The 6,000-nt window shown below is 43.6% G+C and overlaps 1 pseudogene; it reads left to right on the forward strand.

Annotated features, from left to right (window-relative positions):
* The window catches only part of LOC116898409, a 41,658-nt pseudogene extending 35,921 nt beyond the window's left edge, over positions 1-5,737 (forward strand).
* The last annotated feature ends 263 nt before the right edge of the window (positions 5,738-6,000 follow it).

A 6,000-nucleotide genomic window follows, 5' to 3' on the forward strand; every position in this document is an offset into this window, starting at 1 on the left:
AACGTGGACAAACTCTACAGGTCAGAAAGTGCAGTGAACTCCATTCAGAGTAAAGCGGACTATTGACAAAGAGTTTAGGAAGAACACTCTGTCCTTTCCAAGTCGATAAATGTTCATGAAGGTTTTACTTTTCATTTATTCAGATATTTAAAATTTTTAAATTTTTATTAATTAAATTTATTACATATTAATACACTAAAATTTTTATTTGTAATATCATGTATATTATATTTATATATTGTTTATAACTATAATTTTATAAATTTTAAAAAGTTAATAAATTTAAATTTATTAATTTAGTTAATAGTTCTAGAAATAACAGTATGGCTTGGAAATTAGGTGTGTGTGGCAACATATACCTGTCGTGCCCACATTCTGGAGGCAGAAGCAGGAAGATGCAAAATTCTGGAATATATAATCAAGAGAGTTTGGTCTCAAAAAGGAGAAAGGATGTTCTGACAAGTCAATATACTTTACAAGACAGGTTCTTGTCAGTTTTCACTGGGCAAACAAGGAGACTCATAACATTGGTAGTAAACATTACAGGAGCACCCTACCAGGCAAGGGTATTCAAAAACTGAATCCTGATCATCATGGGCCACTGTTAAAGTAAGCGTATATGCATAGATACATTACAGTGGTTATAGGAGAGTTGGAGCAGGCAAGTTGATGAGAAACTGTGATTTACTCTATAATGCCCGCCAAGAACTTTTGACTTCTAAAATTGATTTGTTATTTTTGTCTTATTTATTATTACTGTGTGTTTGGTTTCCAGATGGAGACAAGGGACTGAGGTGCATATTTTACATATCAAAACAGACCTGACCCTCAGGTTCTCCCTGAATTCCTCAGTCCCTACCTGGCATACCAGGCCTCCAATTCTGAACCATTATATAGAGTATGTAGAGGTTTCTCCCTATATAATGAAGACATTTTCCTCTCTCTCTCTCTCTCTCTCTCTCTCTCTCTCTCTCTCTCTCTCTCTCTCTCCCTCCATCTTCTCTTTTCTCTTTGCTTGCAGGCCTTTTTTCTCTTTCTGCCCCATCCCCTCATGATGATTCCCCTAGCCTCAATCCTTGGGGTCAGTGAACTTACCAGCGAGAGGCTTCCCAATAAACCTGCCTTTCCTATAATCTAACGTGGCTTGAATTGGCTCATTTCACCGGCAGATAAATAACGTATCACTGTGTACAGTGTATACATACACTAACAATGTGTGTGTGTGAATGTAGGTGCATGCCCACCACAGTGCACATGTGGGGCATTGGAAGACAACCCGTGGAGTTGGTTCTCTCCTTCCACCCTGTAGGGTTTGATGTTCAAACCCAGATTGTCAACCCGGGCAAGAGCTACATCCCTACCTCCTACTTGTTCATTTCCTGTATGTGTGCGTTCGTGTATGTGTAAGGTGCCAAGTGTGCGTATACACATGACGAGGCACAGACACATGTGTGGAAGCCAGAGGTTTCTGCCGCAGTCACTTCCCTACCTTGTTTTCTGAGATGGGTGTCTCTGATTAAGTCTGGAGCTCACTGACTCTGGGATGCTCCCTGGCCATAGAACCCATGTGATCCTTCTGTCTTTCCTCCTCAGCAAAGGGCTTGCAGGTTTCACTGCTGAAGCATCTTTCTCATGTGAGTGCCAAAGACCCAAAGAGAGTCTGCATGGGTGCGCGACTAGCGTTTTATGAACCAAGCCGTTTCCTAAAATTTAAATAATAAAACTGGAGCGATACTTTTTCATAACAAAATCGTCTTTCCTCTAATGCCACAGGGTTTTGATCTATGATTCTGACATCCAGCAACGATCATTTTCTGCTACCCCTTGATTTTAGCACTCCATCTGGAGTTTAGCCAAGTGTGCATTTAGCAAGCTTACGGCACTCAGCCAGGCTATTTCTATACTGAACCTAAGTCAGGACCTGGCTCATCTGGCAATAGGAGGAAACATCAGCTCAGCATTAGAGGAGAGGTTTACTACCTGTTTTGACGAATTGTTTCTTGTGGGGTGGGGGCAAGAACCTTCTGCTATTCTAAACACTTAAAGCAATTTACATTCTGAAGGCCAGCCATCAGTTAGAGGAGGTGCCTAATGCAATTGTGCATTACACTTTAAGGGAAGGTGAGGCTGGGTGTGTTGGTTCCTCTTTGCAATCCTAGCATTCAAGAGGCTGAAGGCAGGAGGATTGCTGTGAATCCCAGGCCAATTTGGAATGCATAATGAGATGTATTGAAACATAAATATAGGGAAAGATAGAGCCGTAAAACTGAAGCAACTCCATCTTTGAAGCTCCAGCGGCTAGACTCCAATTCCAGAAGGAAACCACAAAGTCTACTTGAGCAAACATCTTATGGCAACGTCCCCCACTCCCTGCCTGTCCCCCCCAAGCAACGCCCAGTCAGACTACAAGAGCAGGGGCAAGGTGAGAAGGCTAGGCTGATTCCATGACAGATTTCAAATGGGCAGGTCAGGAGACTATGCCTAAGAACTGGTTAAGTCCAGACAAGCCAGGAAGAACCCCAGGCTTCAGGCAGCTAGTCAGAAATTGCCGTGCCATCAGAAGCTGCCCTGCCACCTGGCCAGAAGCAAGGACAATGGGTCAGCAGCAGTTTCCAGACTTCCCCGGCAACAGTTTAGAGCCCCCATTCCCTGGTAATGGCTCTGGAATGTGCCTAGAATTGAACTCAAGAGATTAAGATAGAGGCCACCTAGTCCGGAATTCTCCTAATGTATTTTAAATCAGGCCTGGGAGCTCAGTTCAGGGTCTTTCTATCTTGGTAATGGGAGACCCCAGCATGCTGGACTTCTGCAGAATAAAATAGTCTTTGCATTTACATACTATTTGTGTCTGGGGTATCAATCTTCATCGAATCACGGACCGTTACAAAGGTACATATAGATAACTTTTTTTTTTTTTTTTTTTTTTTTTTTTTTTTTTTCGGAGCTGGGGACCCGAACCCAGGGCCTTTTGCGCCCTAGGCAAGCGCTCTACCACTGAGCTAAATCCCCAACCCACATATAGATAACTTAAGGCATCCTTTGCTCCTGGCAGTTTCTCCTGGCCGTGTGCTTCCTCCTCCTCCTCTGTCCTTCCTCCTCCTCCTCTGTCCTTCCTCCTCCTCCTCTGTCCTTCCTCCTCCTCCTCTGTCCTTCCTCCTCCTCCTCTGTCCTTCCTCCTCCTCCTCTGTCCTTCCTCCTCCTTCTCTTTCTCCTCCTTCCTGCCCCCACTTTCTAGGACCTCTCACCCCACCTTTTCCTTCCACTGACCAATCATAAGCTCTAGCCTTTATTTGACCAGTTAAAATGGGGAAAAGATTCCCATGAGATCACCTGAGTACATGATTGGCTGGCTGTGTGGGTTGGGGTGAGGGGGGAGGCAATCCCTCTTGCGGAAGCCTTGAGAATTAACATTGGCATGGGGCAACGCGACATCACAACATAGCTAGACTAAGAGGTGTTCGTGATCTCTGGGTGAGAGGGGAGACTCAGCCTCAGTGGATAAAACGTTAAGTTATCAAGGGTGACTCTACATGCCAGCTTCTGAGCTCCACATGCATGTGCATGTATGTATGCCCACACATAAGTGAACACACGCACACATGAACACTCATGTCACACACACACAAACACGTGCAAAAAAGATTCAAAGCCTTTGTAAATGTATTGAAAAATATAGCTACATGCAATTTAGTATTTTTCCTTTGTTTTTCATTTTTGAGACAGGTTCTTCATGAAGCCCAACCTAAAACCTTCATAGTTTTATAAAGCAAGGGTAGCTTCGTGCTCTGGATCCTCCTGCTTCTCTACCTCCTACCGGCTAGGATTAGAGCTATGTGCTACCATGCCAGGCTAAATTTTCTATTTGGCATAAAACCACCAAGGAATCTCAGAAACCAACCAAACAAACCCAAACATTAAGCATCACACAAGCCATACTTGACTGAATAATCAGGTAAGGTTCAACCAGGAAAAGAAAGACTACTCCAAGTACGGCAGCAGACACAATCAAATATAAGAATTGTCATCAGAAAAGTCGGAAAGCCAGCGAGGTCTAGTGAGTACAATGATGTACAGCTTCATCACACCTAGACTGGAAGGACAAAAGAAGATGTGCTATCTCAGATCAGCCAGCTGAGCCCAAACGCCAGAGGCTCCGTCCATGAGAGTGTCAGTCAGAAGCAACACAGCGTGGTCACCCTGAGAGGCAACCCTTGGTGTAGTGTTTTGCCTCAGCTCAGAGAACTTGACTCCCCAAAATTATTCTCTTCTGACTTCCACATGAGTGCACACACACACACACACACAAACATACATGCACACATACATGCATATGTGTATAAATATAAAAAAGAAAAAAAAAGAAATGAGTTCTTTGGAACTTTGATGTTTTTGGAACATTGCCCTCTTACCTTTTTCTGGAGCCTGAGTGAGTTTTGTTCAACAAGCAAATTCTTTTTAAGATTTAATTTCTTCCTTATGAATATATATTTGTATGTCTGTGTGAATGTGTGTGTGTGTGTGTGTGTGTATGTGTGTATGTGTGTGTGTGTATGTGTGTGTGTGTGTGTGTGTGTATGTGTGTATGTGTGTGTGTATGTGTGTGTGTGTGTGTGTGTGTGTGTATGTGTGTGTGTATGTGTGGTATGTGTGTGTGTGTGTGTGTGTGTATGTGTGTGTGTGTGTGTGTGTGTGTGTGTGTATGTGTGTGTGTGTGTGTGTGTGTGTATGTGTGTGTATGTGTGTATGTGTGTGTATGTGTGTGTATATGTGTGTGTATGTGTGTATATGTGTGTGTATGTGTGTGTATGTGTGTGTATATGTGTGTGTATGTGTGTGTGTGTGTGCCTGGGGAGGTCAGAAGAGGGTGTTGGATCTCTAGGAGCTGGACTTAGAAGCCACTGTGAGCCTCTGATGTGGGCACAGTAACTAAACTCTGGTCCTCTGGAAGAGCAGAGGAGCCTTATATTGCTGGGGCATTTCTCTAGACACTCTTTTTCTTTTTTGGTTCTTTTTTTTTTTTTTTTTTTTTTTTGGAGCTGGGACCGAACCCAGGACCTTGCACTTCCTAGGCAAGTGCTCTACCACTGAGCTAAATCCCCAACCCCCTCTAGACACTCAAGAAGCAAGTTTTGCACTATCAGAAGGGTATGAAACAGCTATAGCACTGTGGTGCATGGCTGGGTGGTACAGTGTGCACGTAGCATGCATGAGGCTTCTCAGGAAATAAAAACTCTGAGCTTTGCAGGTGCCGCTGTTGATTTGTGCTGCTTTGGCAGCCACAGTCAACCCCAGAGTTGTACTTGGACATCATGGCCGATGGCGAGCCCTTGGCCTGTGTCTCTTTCTTGCTGTTTGTAAACAAAGTTCCAAAGACAGGAGAAAAGGATTTGGCTACCAGGATTCCTCCTTTCACAGAATTATTCCAGGATTCATGTACCAGGGTGGTGACTTCACCACCATAATGGCACTGGTGGCAGGTCCATCTATGGAGGGAAATTTGAGAGTGAGAATGTCTTCCTGAAGCATACAGGTCTTGACATCTTGTCCATGGCAAATGCTGGACCAGTGGCGCTAAGGTTTTATCTGCACTGCCAAGACTGGGTAGCTCAATGGCAAGCATGTGGTCTTTGGGAAAGGGAGAGAAGGAATGACCATTGTGGAAGCCATGGGGTGTTTGGGGTCCAGGAATGGCAAGACCAGCAAAAAGATCACCATTTCTGCCTGTGGACAACTCTGATTTCTTTTGACTTGCAGGGATTTTACCCATCAAACCATTCCCCCACTCCATCTGCTTACAATTTCTGCTCTCACTGAAGTTCTTTGGGTTCCATATTTTCCTCATTCTCCTTGAAGTCGAGCTGGATTGCAAAGTTAAATTTATGATTATGAATAAGAGCTAAATAAGAAAAAAAAGAAAACAAAACTTTCCTCAAGTGAATGAATGAATGAATGAATGAATGAAAGTGATTTTTCTCTCAGGACTGTATTTGACTGACATTT

This window comes from Rattus rattus, chromosome 4, assembly GCF_011064425.1.
Source record: "Rattus rattus isolate New Zealand chromosome 4, Rrattus_CSIRO_v1, whole genome shotgun sequence".
NCBI classification, from domain to species: Eukaryota; Metazoa; Chordata; class Mammalia; order Rodentia; family Muridae; genus Rattus; species Rattus rattus.